The 18,826-nt window shown below is 38.2% G+C and overlaps 1 protein-coding gene and 1 long non-coding RNA gene across 49 annotated transcripts in view; one reads left to right on the top strand and one right to left on the bottom strand.

Moving 5' to 3' along the window:
* LOC144293771 (uncharacterized) overlaps positions 1-18,826 on the bottom strand; it is a 583,355-nt gene that overhangs the window by 451,825 nt on the left and 112,704 nt on the right. For 23 of the 24 annotated variants that reach the window (XR_013361068.1, XR_013361085.1, XR_013361061.1 and 20 more), the window contains one exon: positions 17,020-17,148. This is a non-coding gene — a long non-coding RNA (uncharacterized LOC144293771). The remainder of the gene's footprint in view (positions 1-17,019; positions 17,149-18,826) is intronic. The other variant, XR_013361104.1, reaches the window with a different exon arrangement.
* LOC144293718 (uncharacterized) overlaps positions 1-18,826 on the top strand; it is a 110,185-nt gene that overhangs the window by 35,389 nt on the left and 55,970 nt on the right. The gene's annotated exons all lie outside the window — the stretch shown is intronic.

Here is an 18,826-nt window from a genome sequence, read left to right on the forward strand (position 1 = left end):
GTCTTAAATATTCCTTAAAGTCTTTTATTTATCAGGTATTTACATTGTTCAGACACTTTGTTAAGCACTTTATTTTTTTCATTCCATAGTGTACCAATAATTATGCTTATTCTATAGATCATTAAATGGAGATCCTGTTGACTTTTTTAAGATTTTATTTATTTAAAAAAAAGATTTTATTTATTTATTCATGAGAGTTGCAGAGAGAGGCAGAGACACAGGCAGAGGAAGAAGCAGGCTCCCTGTGGGGAGCCTGATGCGGGACTCGATCCCAGGACCCTGGGATTATGCCCTGAGCCAAAGGCAGACACTCAACCACCGAGTCACCAGGTGCCCCTGGTGACCCTGTTAACAAGTAAAATACCTGGGGCCTTAAATTCATCTCTGGCCAAGATTCCTGGTTCTTAATATTATGCTATGCTGACTATACAATCCTATGGGTTAGACAACCTCAAACTGAAAAGCATTTCAATAGGAAAACTACTGCAAAAATGCAAGTTCAAAAACTTCTGTTTGTAAGTCAAGCAAATCTGTCATTTGAAATCTGAGCACAGGGAATCTGGCAATCTTAGCAAATAACCCTGACACATCTGCCTTCTATGGTCCTACCAGAATAACTCAATAACCATTGCAAACATGTTGGCAGAGACTGAGAAGTCTCTGAAATCTTAAGCTCTATTGGATCTCCTAGGAGACCATGACCAGGGCTTCTTTCTCCTAGAGGCAGAGGAAAGCCAAAAGAAAGAAATCACAAAGAAATAGAACAGATTCTCTTCAAAACCCAAGACAGAAATTGCTAATTTTTTGGCTTTCCAAAGGATTATTGCAAAAGTCAATAGAGTCTATTGATTATTAAACAACAAGAGAAAGTTTTTCCTGGGCACTTGCTACATGGAATCCTCAGGGCAGCAGCACAATCCCACTTGCCCCAATTATCTTGAAAGATACCTAGCCACATGAAAAAACTAAATTGCTTGCAGTCTCTATAATGAGAAGACTGTTTTTGCACCTTAAAAATCTCAGAGAAAAAGGGACACATAGGTGGCACAGTTGGTTGAGCAACTGACTCTTAGCTTCAGCTCAGGTCATGATTGTGGAGCTGTGGGATGGAACTCTGCATCCAGCTCCACATTTAGCTTGGAGTCTGCCTGAGATTCTCTCTCCCTTTCCCTCTGCCCCTCCCTTATTCATTCATTCATTCTCTGTCTCTGTCTCTGTCTCTCTCTCTCTCTCTCTCTCTCCCCCCCCCCATCTAAAATAAATAAATCTTTTAAATATAATCTCAGAGAAGAGAATCTTTTTCCTAGTAAATCAGAGGACTGAGAACTGGCCAATTCATTCATTAATACCTTAGAAGAGTAGAAAGTACTCCTACAGATTCGTAAAAGATAAAGAGCCAACATCAAAATGGGAGAACTTAGGAAGCATATCCAAACTGTGAACAAACAAATGAAATGGTTTATGATCTCACCAATATCCAGGGAAATTAAAATTAAAACAAGCATAAGATGCCAAATATTACTAAAATCAGAAATCCCACTTTAGGAAATATATTTGATAGTAATAAAAGCATCAGAACACAGGGATATATGTACACAAACTTTTTTTCTGTAATTAAAAAAATTAAATCACTTTCAGTTTCATTCATAGGAAGATTAAACATACTATAGTATGTTCACCCTATGCAATATATGCCAGCCAGTGAAAATGTTTTCTATTAATCTGGAGATCTATTTTCAAAAAACAAATTGTAAAATATCATAACAATAATACTTTCTTACTCAAAAACCTGTCTATGTGTATACATGTTTGATATCTTTTCATGAACATGAAGGAAGGTAGAGAATGTCATGCTCTGTGCTATAAAAGTGGTTGGTTTCAGGAAAGTAAAAATAGAAAGATATAAAAGAATCAGTCACTTTTCCTTTACACATCTTTGAGTTGTTGCATATGTGCCAATAAGATATTGTTTTAGAAATTCTTTTTTAAAAACTAAAAGGAAAAAAATATTACATAAAGTTACTTTCAATATGGCAAAGATCCAACCTTATGTGAATTTAAATAATTGTTCAATGCTAAATACCCAAAATTACTGAATTCATAAACACCTCATGCACCACTACAATATATTTCTATCAATAAGATAAAAGATAATAGTCATGCCCAAAGGAACATCATTTCCAGCCGCACACTTTATTAAATAAATGCCAGTGTTTAAGCTATATTTTGTCATTGTCATTGTCATTTGTAATCATCTCCACTTTAAAAAGAAAAAGTTCAATAGTTAAAAGCCAACTAAACAAACAGAAAATAAATCTATTATAAAACCAGAAGATGTTTGTATCATCTAAATTCTCTTAAGTTTTTACTATCTTTAGGAGAAATTGAATTAACTATGAAAATAAAGTATCCCTGAACTCCCTTTTTTTACCAAAAGATTTTCTATTTTCTCCTGAGCCCTCTCTCTAAGAAAAAGTATAGGGTTTCAATTGTTGGAAAGAATTTTTGGATCAGTGTTAAGCTTTTGGAGATAACACTGTTTTGAGTTCTTTTGAAAAACTGAAATAGGAGAGAAATCCTGGAGTATCAAACCAGACACCAACATGGATCCTGCAGTTAGAGAACAGTAAGCTCTCTGCATCAGGCAACCCCTGTGCTTGCAAACATGCAGTTTTCCCAAGTCGGGGAAATACGTACAAACACATAAAAGGGATCATATTCAATCACCCCAATTAAGTCTAGCGAAATAAGAAATGCTTTCCTCACTCTACCCTCCCACCATTTTCAATTTACTTTAACCCATTGACCCATTTTTTTATATTCTTAAGTTTTTTATTTTAATTCCAGTATAGTTAACATATGGTATTATATTAGCTTCTGGTGTACATTTTAGTATTTCAACACTTCTACACGTTATTCCATGATTATGATAATTGTACTTTTTAATCCTATCACCTATTTCACCATCTCCCTCATCCACCTCCCCTTTAATAACCATCTGTTTGTTCTCTGTAGTTAAGAATCAGTTTCCTTGGATGGAACTGGAGGGTATTATGCAGAGTGAAATGAGTCAATCGGAGAAGGACAAACATTATATGGTCTCATTCATTTGGGGAATATAAAAAATAGTGAAAGGGAATAAAGGGGAAATGAGAAAAAATAAGTGGGAAATATCAGAAAGGGAGACAGAACATGAAAGACTCCTAACTCTGGGAAACGAACTAGGGGAGGTGGAAGGGGAGGTGGGCGGGGGTGGGGGGTGGAGGTGACTGGGTGATGGGCACTGAGGTGGGCACTTGACAGGATGAGCACTGGATGTTATTCTACATGTTGACAAACTGAACACCAATAAGAAATAAATTTATTTAAAAAAAGAATCAGTTTCTTCATTTGTCTCTTTTTCCCCTTTGCTTCTTTGTTTCTTTAATTCTGCATACAGTATGTCTTTCTCTGACTGACTTATTTCACTTAGTGTTATACTCTCTAGCTCTATCCTGGTCATTGCAAATGGCAACATTTCATTCTGTTATGGCTGAATAATATTCCAACACACACACACACACACACACACACAGACACACACACCATCTCTTCTTTATCCATTCATCTTTTGACAGACACTTAGGCTGCTTCCATAATTTGGCTATTGTAGATAACATTGCAATAAACATAAGGGTGCATATATCTCTTTGAATTATTATTTCTGTATTCTTTGGGTAAATACCCAGTAATGCAATTACTGGATCATAGGGCAGTTCTATCTTTAATTTTTTGAGGGACCTCCACCCTGTTTTCCACAGTGACTGCACCCGTTTGCACTCCATCCAGCAGTACATGAGGGTTCCTTTTTCTCCACATCCTTGCCAACATTTGTTGTTTCTTGTGTTTTTTATTTTAGCCATTTTAGGTGATATCTTTACAGGTATGAGGTGATATCTCATTGTAGTTTTGATTTGCATTTTCCTGATTGATAAGTGATGTTCAGCATCTTTTCCTGTGTCTGTTGGCCATCTGTATATCTTCTTTGGAGAAGTGTCTGTTCTTGTCTTCTGCCCATTTTAATTGGATTATTTGGTTTTTGACAATCATATTGTATTGGTCCTTTACGTATTTTGGATACTAATCCTTTATCAGATATATCATCTGTAAGTCTGTCCTCTCATTCAATAGGTTGTCTTACAGTTTCATTAACCACTGATCCATTCTAAATAAAGTCTATCATTCTCACTGTCAGAAAATTATTCCAAATTAGGTTCCAAAAAATAATTTATTCTCTGCAGAACAGATCAAAAAATTCTTCATTTTTTTCCACTCCTAATTACATCTTGCCACCTATCAGGTTAATGTTTGGTTCTTGATTTTGTTCTTCTAATAGCAACTCCTCCATCCAATTGCCTCAGCACCTGTTTTGACACACTCTAACCTTCTGATTCAGAGCCGCACTCTATGTTGAAATACCAAAGTACAATGCTTCTGTGTGTTGCAGCTTTTTTACAGTTCTCACTTACCTTTGCATCATAGCATACATACATTTCCATAATATTTCCTCATTTATATATAGTCCATTAAGGTAATCCTTCTTAACAAAGTAAATATTATTTCTTTGATATTATAAGCTCTTGGAGTTAAAAAATATTTATAGTATAATTCTCCAAATCTACCCGTATTTAAATAAATCTGATTAGGGGCATACACATACATATATACACACACACACACACACATTACCATTTTTTTTAATTTTTATTTACTTATTCGAGAGAGAAAGAGAGCGTAGGAGCAGGGGGAGTGCACAGAAGGAGAAGAGAGAGAGAAAATCCCAAGCAGACACAGTGCTAAGCACAGAGCCCAAGGTGGGGCCCAATCCCATGACCCCAAGACCACGACCTTAACCAAAATCAAAAGTCAAAAAAAAAAAAAAAGACACTTAACCTACTGAGCCACCCAGGCATCCCTACAGTACATTTTTAAGAATAAAAATACTACCACTATGCTATAAGCATTGCTATTTGATACTTTTGGTTTAGTAAAACTTAATGATGCTGGAATATCTATACTCTTAAGAAAGCCTTGTACTAAGTAGAATGTTTACCCAATAGAGAGTAAATCAACTACCCAGTAATCATCTCAGGAAGGTACTAGTGATGGCTAGGAGGTTCTTTTTAAGAATAAATTTGGGGGAAAAAATTTGGACAACAGCAAACAGTTTTAATCTATCATGACTGCATATATGCAGTTACATAAGGTCTTTTCTCTGCAAATTAAACCAATTATGAGTCCAAATGTCTGCTCTAGAGAACACAGAGGAAATTGCTAGTAAAATCTTTTTCATATGTGGAGGACTTTTTTTTTTTTTTTTTTGCTTTCTCAGTGTTCTTTTTTTTTTTTTTTTTTTTTATTGGTGTTCAATTTACTAACATACAGAATAACACCCAGTGCCCGTCACCCATTCACTCCCACCCCCCGCCCTCCTCCCCTTCCACCACCCCCAGTTCGTTTCCCAGAGTTAGCAGTCTTTACATTCTGTCTCCCTTTCTGATATTTCCCACACATTTCTTCTCCCTTCCCTTATTTTCCCTTTCACTATTATTTATATTCCCCAAATGAATGAGAACATATAATGTTTGTCCTTCTCCGACTGACTTACTTCACTCAGCATAATACCCTCCAGTTCCATCCACGTTGAAGCAAATGGTGGGTATTTGTCATTTCTAATAGCTGAGTAATATTCCATTGTATACATAAACCACATCTTCTTTATCCACTCATCTTTCGTTGGACACCGAGGCTCCTTCCACAGTTTGGCTATCGTGGCCATTGCTGCTAGAAACATCGGGGTGCAGGTGTCCCGGCGTTTCATTGCATTTGTATCTTTGGGGTAAATCCCCAACAGTGCAATTGCTGGGTCGTAGGGCAGGTATATTTTTAACTGTTTGAGGAACCTCCACACAGTTTTCCAGAGTGGCTGCACCAGTTCACATTCCCACCAACAGTGTAGGAGGGTTCCCTTTTCTCCGCATCCTCTCCAACATTTGTTGTTTCCTGCCTTGTTAATTTTCCCCATTCTCACTGGTGTGAGGTGGTATCTCATTGTAGTTTTGATTTGTATTTCCCTGATGGCAAGTGATGCAGAGCATTTTCTCATATGCATGTTGGCCATGTCTATGTCTTCCTCTGTGAGATTTCTCTTCATGTCTTTTGCCCATTTCATGATTGGATTGTTTGTTTCTTTGGTGTTGAGTTTAATAAGTTCTTTATAGATCTTGGAAACTAGCCCTTTATCTGATATGTCATTTGCAAATATCTTCTCCCATTCTGTAGGTTGTCTTTGAGTTTTGTTGACTGTATCCTTTGCTGTGCAAAAGCTTCTTATCTTGATGAAGTCCCAATAGTTCATTTTTGCTTTTGTTTCTTTTGCCTTTGTGGATGTATCTTGCAAGAAGTTACTATGGCCGAGTTCAAAAAGGGTGTTGCCTGTGTTCTTCTCTAGGATTTTGATGGAATCTTGTCTCACATTTAGATCTTTCATCCATTTTGAGTTTATCTTTGTGTATGGTGAGAGAGAGTGGTCTAGTTTCATTCTTCTGCATGTGGATGTCCAATTTTCCCAGCACCATTTATTGAAGAGACTGTCTTTCTTCCAATGGATAGTCTTTCCTCCTTTATCGAATATTAGTTGCCCATAAAGTTCAGGGTCCACTTCTGGATTCTCTATTCTGTTCCACTGATCTATGTGTCTGTTTTTGTGCCAGTACCACACTGTCTTGATGACCACAGCTTTGTAGTACAACCTGAAATCTGGCATTGTGATGCCCCCAGATATGGTTTTCTTTTTTAAAATTCCCCTGGCTATTCGGGGTCTTTTCTGATTCCACACAAATCTTAAAATAATTTGTTCTAACTCTCTGAAGAAAGTCCATGGTATTTTGATAGGGATTGCATTAAACGTGTATATTGCCCTGGGTAACATTGACATTTTCACAATATTAATTCTGCCAATCCATGAGCATGGAATATTTTTCCATCTCTTTGTGTCTTCCTCAATTTCTTTCAGAAGTGTTCTATAGTTTTGAGGGTATAGATCCTTTACCTCTTTGGTGAGGTTTATTCCTAGGTATCTTATGCTTTTGGGTGCAATTGTAAATGGGATTGACTCCTTAATTTCTCTTTCTTCAGTCTCATTGTTAGTGTATAGAAATGCCACTGACTTCTGGGCATTGATTTTGTATCCTGCCACGCTACCGAATTGCTGTATGAGTTCTAGCAATCTTGGGGTGGAGACTTTTGGGTTTTCTATGTAGAGTATCATGTCATCGGCGAAGAGAGAGAGTTTGACTTCTTCTTTGCCAATTTGAATGCCTTTAATGTCTTTTTGTTGTCTGATTGCTGAGGCTAGGACTTCCAGTACTATGTTGAATAGCAGTGGTGAGAGTGGACATCCCTGTCTTGTTCCTGATCTTAGGGGAAAGGCTCCCAGTGCTTCCCCATTGAGAATGATATTTGCTGTGGGCTTTTCATAGATGGCTTTTAAGATGTCGAGGAATGTTCCCTCTATCCCTACACTCTGAAGAGTTTTAATCAGGAATGGATGCTGTATTTTGTCAAATGCTTTCTCTGCATCCAATGAGAGGATCATATGGTTCTTGGTTTTTCTCTTGCTGATATGATGAATCACATTGATTGTTTTACGGGTGTTGAACCAGCCTTGTGTCCCAGGGATAAATCCTACTTGGTCATGGTGAATAATTTTCTTAATGTACTGTTGGATCCTATTGGCCAGTATCTTGTTGAGAATTTTTGCATCCATGTTCATCAGGGATATTGGTCTGTAATTCTCCTTTTTGGCGGGGTCTTTGTCTGGCTTTGGAATTAAGGTGATGCTGGCTTCATAGAACGAATTTGGAAGTACTCCATCTCTTTCTATCTTTCCAAACAGCTTTAGGAGAATAGGTATGATTTCTTCTTTAAACGTTTGATAAAATTCCCCTGGGAAGCCATCTGGCCCTGGACTCTTGTGTCTTGGGAGGTTTTTGATGACTGCTTCAATTTCCTCCCTGGTTATTGGCCTGTTCAGGTTTTCTATTTCTTCCTGTTCCAGTTTTGGTAGTTTGTGGCTTTCCAGGAATGCATCCATTTCTTCTAGATTGCCTAATTTATTGGCGTATAGCTGTTCATAATATGTTTTTAAAATCGTTTGTATTTCCTTGGTGTTGGTAGTGATCTCTCCTTTCTCATTCATGATTTTATTAATTTGAGTCTTCTCTCTCTTCTTTTTAATAAGGCTGGCTAATGGTTTATCTATCTTATTAATTCTTTCAAAGAACCAACTCCTGGTTCTGTTGATCTGTTCCACAGTTCTTCTGGTCTCGATTTCGTTGAGTTCTGCTCGAATCTTTATTAACTCCCTTCTTCTCTTGGGTGTAGGATCTATTTGCTGTTTTTTCTCTAGCTCCTTTATGTGTAAGGTTAGCTTTTGTATTTGAGTTCTTTCCAGTTTTTGAATGGATGCTTGTATTGCGATGTATTTCCCCCTTAGGACTGCTTTTGCTGCATCCCAAAGATTTTGAACGGTTGTATCTTCATTCTCATTAGTTTCCATGAATCTTTTTAATTCTTCCTTAATTTCCTGGTTGACCCTTTTTTCTTTTAGCAGGATGGTCCTTAACCTCCATGTGTTTGAGGTCCTTCCAAACTTCTTGTTGTGATTTAGTTCTAATTTCAGGGCATTATGGTCCGAGAATATGCAGGGGACAATCCCAGTCTTTTGGTATTGGTTCAGACCCGATTTGTGACCCAATATGTGGTCTATTCTGGAGAAAGTTCCATGTGCGCTTGAGAAGAATGTGTATTCAGTTGAGTTTGGATGTAAAGTTCTGTAGATATCTGTGAAATCCATCTGGTCCAGTGTATCATTTAAAGCTCTCGTTTCTTTGGAGATGTTTTGCTTAGAAGACCTATCGAGTATAGAAAGAGCTAGATTGAAGTCACCAAGTATAAGTGTATTATTATCTAAGTATTTCTTCACTTTGGTTAATAATTGATTTATATATTTGGCAGCTCCCACATTCGGAGCATATATATTGAGGATTGTTAAGTCCTCTTGTTGAATAGATCCTTTAAGTATGATATAGTGTCCCTCTTCATCTCTCACTACAGTCTTTGGGGTAAATTTTAGTTTATCTGATATAAGGATGGCTACCCCTGCTTTCTTTTGAGGACCATTCGAATGGTAAATGGTTCTCCAACCTTTTATTTTCAGGCTGTAGGTGTCCTTCTGTCTAAAATGAGTCTCTTGTAGACAGCAAATAGATGGGTCCTGCTTTTTTATCCAGTCTGAAACCCTGCGCCTTTTGATGGGGTCATTAAGCCCGTTCACATTCAGAGTTACTATTGAGAGATATGAGTTTAGTGTCATCATGATATCTATTCAGTCTTTGTTTTTGTGGACTGTTCCACTGAACTTCTTCTTAAAGGGGAATTTTAAGAGGCCCCCTTAAAATTTCTTGCAGAGCTGGTTTGGAGGTCACATATTCTTTTAGTTGCTGCCTGTCTTGGAAGCTCTTTATCTCTCCTTCCATTTTGAATGAGAGCCTTGCTGGATAAAGTATTCTTGGTTGCATGTTCTTCTCATTTAGGACCCTGAATATATCCTGCCAGCCCTTTCTGGCCTGCCAGGTCTCTGTGGAGAGGTCTGCTGTTACCCTAATACTCCTCCCCATAAAAGTCAGGGATTTCTTGTCTCTTGCTGCTTTAAGGATCTTCTCCTTATCTTTGGAATTTGCAAGCTTCACAATTAAATGTCGAGGTGTTGAACGGTTTTTATTGATTTTAGGGGGGGATCTCTCTATTTCCTGGATCTGAATGCCTGTTTCCCTTCCCAGATTAGGAAAGTTTTCAGCTAGAATTTGTTCAAATACATATTCTGGCCCTCTGTCCCTTTCGGCGCCCTCGGGAACCCCAATTAAACGTAGGTTTTTCTTCCTCAGGCTGTCGTTTATTTCCCTTAATCTATCTTCATGGTCTTTTAATTGTTTGTCTCTTTTTTCCTCAGTTTCCCTCTTTGCTATCAACTTGTCTTCTAGGTCACTCACTCGTTCTTCCACCTCGTTAACCCTCGTCGTTAGGACTTCTAGTTTGGATTGCATCTCATTCAATTGATTTTTAATTTCTGCCTGATTAGCTCTAAATTCTGCAGTCATGAAGTCTCTTGAGTCCTTTATACTTTTTTCTAGAGCCACCAGTAGCTGTATAATAGTGCTTCTGAATTGGCTTTCTGACATTGAATTGTAATCCAGATTTTGTAACTCTGTGGGAGAGAGGACTGTTTCTGATTCTTTCTTTTGAGGTGAGGTTTTCCTTCTAGTCATTTTGCTCAGTGCAGAGTGGCCAAAAGCAAGTTGTATTGGGAAAAAGAGAAAAAGAGAGGAGAGAAAGAAGGAAGGAAAAGAGAAAGAGAAAAAAAAAGGGAAGAAAAAGAAAAAAAAAAAACGAAAAAAAAAAAAAAGAAGAAAAAGAGAAAGAAAAAGAAAGGAGAAAAAAAGGGGGTGGGGGAAGGAAACAAATCAAAAAGCAAAACAAAACAAAAACAAAAACAAAAACAAACAAACAAAAAAAGAACCACCGGGGAGTATCTTCTGATTCTGTGTACTTTAAGTCCCTTGGCTTCTCCTGGAAGTTGTCCGTCAGCTGGTGTTCTGGGGGAGGGGCCTGTTGTGCTGGTTTTCAGGTGTTAGCAGTTGGGGGAGCTGCTGTGCCCCTGCCTGGTGCAGGGCTCAGTGGGGGTTGTTTACCCCGTGAGGCCGCAGGAGGAACAGCCCCAGTGGCGGGGCAGCTCTGGAGCCCTGGATTCAGCTCCGGCAGGAACTCCGTCTGTAGGGCCTGGAGGCTCCGGGGCGGGGCCGCTGATCTGCTCAGCTGGGGCAGGAGCGTCCTCGCTGTCCTGGGCCCTCCCGGCCTCTGCCTGTCCCGGGGGAGGCGGGATCCTGGGCTGTGTCCCGGCGCCCTGTGCTCCGGGGCCTGCGCTGTTGGATTCCGCTCCCGGCCCGCAGCCCCCTCCGCGGAGCCGCCGCCCGAGCCCCTCCAGCTGCTCCGGGTCCCGCCGTGCGCGCTGCAGCCCTTAGGGAGCTCGGCGCACTCTCCTGGGCGCGCAGTTGCTCTGTTACTGTCCCGGGGAACCCGAGGGCATCCCCGCCCTCCTGGGTCCTGCTCCAACTCCCCGCGAGCCCCTTTCCGCCCGGGAAGGTCGGTGCAGCTCCTGCTCCTCCGGGACGGGGCTCTCCTGTCCTGGGGACACTCGCCCCGGCCTCAGCCCGGCTCCTCGCGGGGCCCCTCCCCCTCGGAGGCCTTTGTTCCTTTATTTCTTTTTCCCCGTCTTCCTACCTTGATAGAAGCGCGAACTCTTCTCACTGTTGCATTCCAGCTGGTCTCTCTTTAAATCTCAGGCCGAATTCATAGATTTTCAGGATAATTTGAAGGTTTTCTAGGTAGTTTGGTGGAGACAGGTGATTTGGAGACCCTGCTCTTCCGCCATCTTGCTCCTCCCCCTGCTTTCTCCATGTGGAGGACTTTTAATTATTGTTACACATGTATTTATTTATTCAACAAGCATTTACTAAGTGTCTACTACATAGTAGGTAATATATTAACTGTAAATAATGTAGGGTAGGAAATCAGAAGATCTGGGCTGAAATCTCTGCTCACTCACTGTTAGCTGTGTGATTTTGAAAGTTTCTCACTATGCTTTATGGAGTAAAGGACTTATTTTCTCCTTCATAAAACAGAGCTAATAATAATACCTAGTCCAAAGACTTATTGTAAGAATTAAGCATTCAGTAATACAGTTGTCAGTGTCTGGCACTTAGTAAGTGTTCAATAAATGTTAGTTGTGTTATTACTTCAGGATTCTTGTCTTAGGAATTTCCTAGTATAAAATGGTAAGAGAATGGAAGAAATAGAGAAGAAAATTCCTTATCAGGGAATAAGTTATGCAGGGTTAGAGAGGAACATAGTGAAACTTGGTGTAAAAGAAAAATTAATCGATGAATTTAATATATTTAAACTGCAGCCTTGGGAAAATAAAACATTATTGCCTTTTATTCCTATGATGCTAATAAAAGACCTATGTCAATTTACAAAGTTAGTTATCTTTATAACACTGGACACAGACAATTCCTGGCACAGTTACCCAAAAATATTGATGAATGAACTGACAAATAAATGCATACATGTATGAACATAGATCTCTTGAAAGTGTTTAAGTATCTTGTAGATAAAATCAGATTTGTATTTTAGAAGGATAATATGGTTGGCTTGTTGAAAATGGGCATTAAAAAGAAGAAACTGGAATAAGGAAAATAGGGAAGTCATCATTAACTCTGGCAAAAAGTGATGAAGACCTAAATCAAGGCAACACCAGTGGGCACAGAAATAAGTTACTCATGTGAAGGAGGCCCAAAATGTGGTAATCCTTCAATGTGAGTAATGAGAAAGAAGCAAGAACAACAACGATCTCAAAGTTTCTAGGCTATGTAGTATGTGAAGATTCTAGCCATAAAAATAGAAAAGGATAGATGGCAAATTTGGAATAGATATATATAGGAAGCAGAAATTGAACTTGGATTTGCTGAGATACTGGGAAATTAACTCTGACACCATAAGCAATGCAGTGATGGATGAAGTTCCAGAAGTGAATGGGATTATCCAGGAAGAACACAAAGATGATGAATAAAGGAAAGACCAAAATTTAACCAGGTTGATGATCAAATATTACAGTTTAGGTGATAAGACTATTTCACAGGAAGTCCTTTTTGTATTAGTATTTCCAAAGATATAAGGTAAGAAGACTAAGTTGATGATAAAGAAGGTGGTATCAGAAATAGGCAAGTTCCACACGAGAATGGATATGGAAAACCATGAAAGCAAAGATAGAGGGAAAATGTCAACATCATTAAATGCACAAATGTCAAAGAAAGCAGACAGAAAAATTGTCCATTGGCCCAAAAGTAAATGTATAGGTAGTCTGCATGGGGCTTGACAGTGTCACATTCCTTCCAGCATGAATAAGAATACCTTCTTCCCCACAACCTTGTGAATAGAGTGATACTGTCAGGCTTTCGTATTTTTGCAATCTTCTGTATGAGGAAAATGGCATCTTACCATAGTTTTTATTTTAATTACTCAGTATCAATGAAGTTGAGTATTTTTGTATATAAAGGCACTGACTACTATACATTCTAATAAATTGTTCAAGCATTTTTGCCAATTTTTCTATAGGATTTGTAATCCTTTATGACTTTTCAAAGTTCTTTATATGTTAGAAATATTAAACTTTTGACTTACGGTTATTTTTCACACGAAATTTTTAATTTTTAGATAGTCAAATTTATCCATTTCTTTCTTTAATTCTTCTGGATTTGGAATCATATTAGAAATGCCTTCCCTAAATCCAGATTTTAGTAGGATTCATTGGTTTTTCTTCTAGATCCTATGTGAATTCATTCTTTTAGATTTACAATCCATTTTAAGTTTGTTTACTAGTATAAGAAAAAGGCATAATTTTATCTTTTCCCAAGTGACTACCCAGTTGTCTCAACACCATCTATTAAATAATTGATCCTTTCTCCAGTGATATGACTTTTTTCTATTTACTTTTTTTAATAATCTCTACACCCAACATGGCACTCAAACTCATGAACCCCAAGATCAAGAGTTGCATACTCTTTTGACTGAGCTAGCCAGGTGCCCCTCAACAACTTCTTCATACACTAAAATTCCACATGTACTTGCAATTATTTCTAGAATTTTTTGATCCATCCACTGTTCTACCTATTCATGCACCAGCCCCACACCATTTTAATTACAGAGACTTTACAGGGTGTCTTAAAATATAGTAGCACTACCCCCTTCATAGCTCTGTCCTGTCAGTAATGTCCTAGCTATTCTTACAAGTTATTTTTTTTTAATTTTTTATTGGTGTTCAATTTACTAACATACAGAATAACCCCCAGTGCCCGTCACCCATTCACTCCCACCCCCCGCCCTCCTCCCCTTCTACCACCCCTAGTTCGTTTCCCAGAGTTAGCAGTCTTTACGTTCTGTCTCCCTTTCTGATATTTCCCACACATTTCTTCTCCCTTCCCTTATATTCCCTTTCACTATTATTTATATTCCCCAAATGAATGAGAACATATAATGTTTGTCCTTCTCCGACTGACTTACTTCACTCAGCATAATACCCTCCAGTTCCATCCACGTTGAAGCAAATGGTGGGTATTTGTCATTTCTAATAGCTGAGTAATATTCCATTGTATACATAAGCCACATCTTCTTTACAAGTTATTTTCTATATGAAATTTGCTATCAACTTATCTAATTCCACAAAAAGAAATTTGCTGATGTATTTATTAGTATCAAAATAAGTCTACAAATCAACCTACGGAGCACTGCCTTTTTGATAAGGGTGAAGCATCCTATACAAGAGGGAGGGATGTCATTCAATTTGATTAAGTTAAGAATGTTACACCATTTCCTTCATGTATATTTGGCACAATTATTGTTGGATTTGTTCCTAACTATTTTCCCTTTTTTTTGACAGCGTTTTCTCTAAGCGAAAATTTCAGATTTTTAAGTTTTTAGCAGAAACAGAGTTTCTGCCCAATGGAGATCTCATTTTATTTTCTCAAAGATTATTATTTGTGTATATTAGGGTCTCTCAGCCTTTGTACTGCACTAATGACATTCTGAGACCAGTAATTTTTGTTGTTGTTTTTGGCTGGGGAGAAGGGGACTAGCCCATGCATTTTAAGACATTTAGCAAATCTCTGTTAACTACCCAGTAGATGCTGGTATCAATACCATCCCCTGTCAGGAAAACCCAGAATGTCCCCTCCTCACATGGGGACAGGGGGGCAGCTCAGTTAAGAAACACTGCTATAATGAAATCGGTTGATTTTTGCATGCAAATCATATATTTTATAATATCAATGAATTATTACAGTATCTGCCTGTGTCTTGAAACATTTTAGAAATAAAACAAGAATGAGGCAGGAGTCCAAGATATCATCTTTACTACTAGTAAAATGATTATGGAACAAAGTGGCTCCTATCTCCAGATCTGTGGGCCTCTCTAATGTTAAACCCTCAAAATAGGCATAGACGGCTTCCCATGTCATAGCAGAGGTAAACCACAGGCTTTCCTAGGTAAGACAGATCCTCTCACTGCCTGACAGAGAGAAAAGTAAGAGCTGTGCTTCTTGCAGCCAGGCTCTTTCCAAAGATAAAGGGGAGATGGAGATGTTGGGCACAAATATCCAGTTTTTCCTTTAAAACTCTTCTAGCAGGTTAAGGGGGAAGAGACAGACCAAGAGTTCCCTCCACATAGAAAAATCAAAAGTAGGGAATAAATGCTCTTGAACATAAAGATATTACTCAAAATCTTCCCCAGTAGCATCTAAGTATCACTGCAAGTATCTCATAGGTTCAAGAACATGTCAGTTCATTTTGGAGCCACCATTTCAGACACCCACATCCTCCTTAAGAATGCTCCTCTGTGGAGGAGGGCTGTCATATTCATGACAGCACAGACCCTCACTGTACTAACTTCTTAAGATCTCAAAAGTATGTGGCACTTTGTTTCCTGGGCTCCAAATCAGCCTATCTTCTTCCCAAAGTATCACCACGTCTTCATAACATGGCTCTTCTTCCACTTCCTTCCTTGGGACTCAAACCAGAGAAAAGGCTTCATTCTGTCACCTCCATTGTCCTCATCAACTTGGTCTCTTCTTACCAAAGATACATGAAAAATAACACCTCTTTGTCCCCCTTTAGTTATCAATCTTATCTCCAAAATCCCTATTAATTTTGCAGATAAATGATCCAAGCCATTATTACACTATTACCACAGCTAGATTCTGACTCTTCTTTTTCCTATTTATGAAACACAACCACTTTCAAAAGTGTGCACTATTTAAAATTTGCCCTCGGTAATTCAATATTAGTTATGAAGCATTTACTACACACAGACATTATGCCAGAACAATGATGACAAGACTTCCATTGGCTTGTATTCCAGGGTTAAAGCCACTCTTGTTTATGTCATGGCACACAAGAATGGAATGTTTTGGAATCTATATATCTATGTGGGTTTTTTTTATCCCCTATGTATAATTAGTAATCATATACTTTTGATCATGTCCATAAAATGGAAATTTTCTTCTATTTTTATTTAAACTAGTTAACATGGCATATAATGTATTATTGGTTTCAGAGGTAGAGTTCAGTGATTCATCTGTTTTACATAATACCCAGTACTCATCTCATGCCCTCCATAATGCCCATCACCCAGTTACCCCATTCCCCCACCTCAAGCCTCTCCAGCAACCCTCAGTTTGTTTTCTATAATTAAGAGTCTCTTATGGTTTGTCTTAATTAAGAGTCCCTTATGGTTTGTCTTCCTGTCTGATTTCATATTTCTATGTGCTTACCCACAATCCTAGAATATGACATCAGTATGTCAGGCCACTTGGCATTTCAGACTCTTTTTTTATATGTTCTACCTCTGCAAAATTTTGAACTTCAACATCTCACTAGCTCAGCTTCAGGCAGACCAAATCACAAAAATGACAAGCAGAATTCTAGATAGTGCCCTATCATCAATTGCCTGAAGAATTAAAGCCAGGCTACCACTTTCAGTTTCTGCTCATGGATGCCTTTGAGGGATAACAACCTTCTCTTCCCAAATCCATCCCTTTTAGAAATCATTTGCCTAAAAGCCCTCACCAGAAGCTCTATCTGGTAGCTTATAAATGATTTTAATATTACTCCCTTAAAATACATACTATGTCCACGATTTTTAAATAATTTGAAACACACAAATCTTTGGCTAATAATGAAATATAATCATGAATTCACACATAAGGAGAAGAGAAGCTGTTTTCCATATTAGTGCCAATTTAGGGCCTGAGTTTCCTGGCAGTCCCAGAAATAAAAGAAAAGATGATGAATCACTTATCTCTTACTAACCTTGAGGAGTTTTCCTGTAAATATTTACGTTAAGAACATTCAATTACATTAAGAATGTCCTCAGTCGGTCAGAGCTAGGCAGCGGCGGCGGCACACCACAAAGGAAGGAGTGGGAGTGGCCAGGGGCTGCTGGAGAGAGGAAAGAAACAAAAAATGTACTCAAGAAAGAGTTCTTACAAAAGATGCAGAGATGTACAATACTATTGCTTTATTTTTAAAAAAAGATTACCATTCCTTTACATGAGAAAAGTTAAAGGCTTTATTTTTATGTGTGTTTGATATACTTATTTTTTAACAAAGTGATTAGAGAACAGAAAAAGTAACAGTGTATATAGTCCTGTCTTTTTAGAGTATCAGTCATTTTACCCATGCGTTTGGCAGTTCATGGTGATCGTGGCAAGGCAGGGCTTTCAGATAAATGCCTAATGAACAAATGTTCTAACTTAAATTAAAAATGATTACTATGGATGGAAGTGCATTGGTGTGTCTATGTGAGTGATAGAATGTGTGTGATGGAGACACATATGAATAGAGACATCTGATATAAAATATTCCATTTGGGTAGGAGACAGAGACAGGGTAGATACTGTTTCTGAAATTAATGAGCCTGACTTGTGCTCTCAGCTGGGCAGAGGGCATTAAAATTTTCATGAAAGTGGGTCTAAAGGGTAGCTATAAAAAGAGTTAAGGACCTTGAGGTAGGGAGATCATCTTGTATTATGCACATGGATCCAAAGTAATCACAAGGGGTCCTTTAGAACCAAAGAAAGAACTGTGAGTACTGAGTCAGAAGTCTAAAGGATGGAATCACTGGCTTTCTAGATGGAGGGAGAGGCCATGGGTCAAGGTATGCAGACACCCTTAAGAAGCTGGAAAAGCTAAAGGAAAGGATTCTCCTCTGGAACTTTCAGAAGGAACATAAACCTACATAATTTAATTTTAGCCCAGTGAAACCTACACTGACTTCTGACTTCCAGATTACAAGATCATAAATGTGTAGGCCTCTTTTAACCACTAAGTTTGTGATAATTTCTTTGCAGAAGTCATAGGAAACTAATCCAGAATTAAAAGGAAAAATACATGTGAAACATTAGTACAATAGTGGACACACTGAAGTACTCAGTAAACATTGTTACCATCATAATGGACAACAATTCCTAGTTTTGTTCTGATAATAATTTCCAGAAGTTTTGACTACTAGGTTGAATTGTGTGAAACTGCCAATATTTGATCATTTTTGACCTACAATAATGATTATTTCATATGACCCAACCTAACATTTCTAAGCCTACTACTGATTCACAGGAATAAAAAAAACCATTAAAAGATACGATGCTGGAACACCTCAGTGGCTCAGTGGTTGAGCGTCTGCCTTTGGCTCAGGGCATGATCCTGCAGTCCTGGGATCGAGTACCACATCGGGGTCCCTGCAGGAGGCCTGCTTCTCCTTCTGCCTATGTCTCTGCCTCTCTCTGTGTGCTCTCATGAATAAATAAATAAATAAATAAACTTAAAAAAATATATACGATGCTTAACTCCTCAAAGTTCACCTCAGCCTTTCCTCTTCAATTACAATAGCCTTGTGAGATTGTTATAAGGATTAAATGAAATAATGTATGTAAAGTAGTAACAGGAGTACTAAAGTAAGCCCAAGTAAAGGGTAGCCATTATTATGCTTTTTAAGCTAAGTTCAGGAGAACTGAGACTTTGTTTTATTCACTGTTATAACTGTTCACACAATGTATTTTTATATAAACTACCTATTAAGACATTCTATGCAGTTCCTTGTAGTACCTGCCCAATATGC

The sequence above is a fragment of the Canis aureus genome, chromosome 2 (assembly GCF_053574225.1).
Source record: "Canis aureus isolate CA01 chromosome 2, VMU_Caureus_v.1.0, whole genome shotgun sequence".
In the NCBI taxonomy this organism is placed as follows: domain Eukaryota; kingdom Metazoa; phylum Chordata; class Mammalia; order Carnivora; family Canidae; genus Canis; species Canis aureus.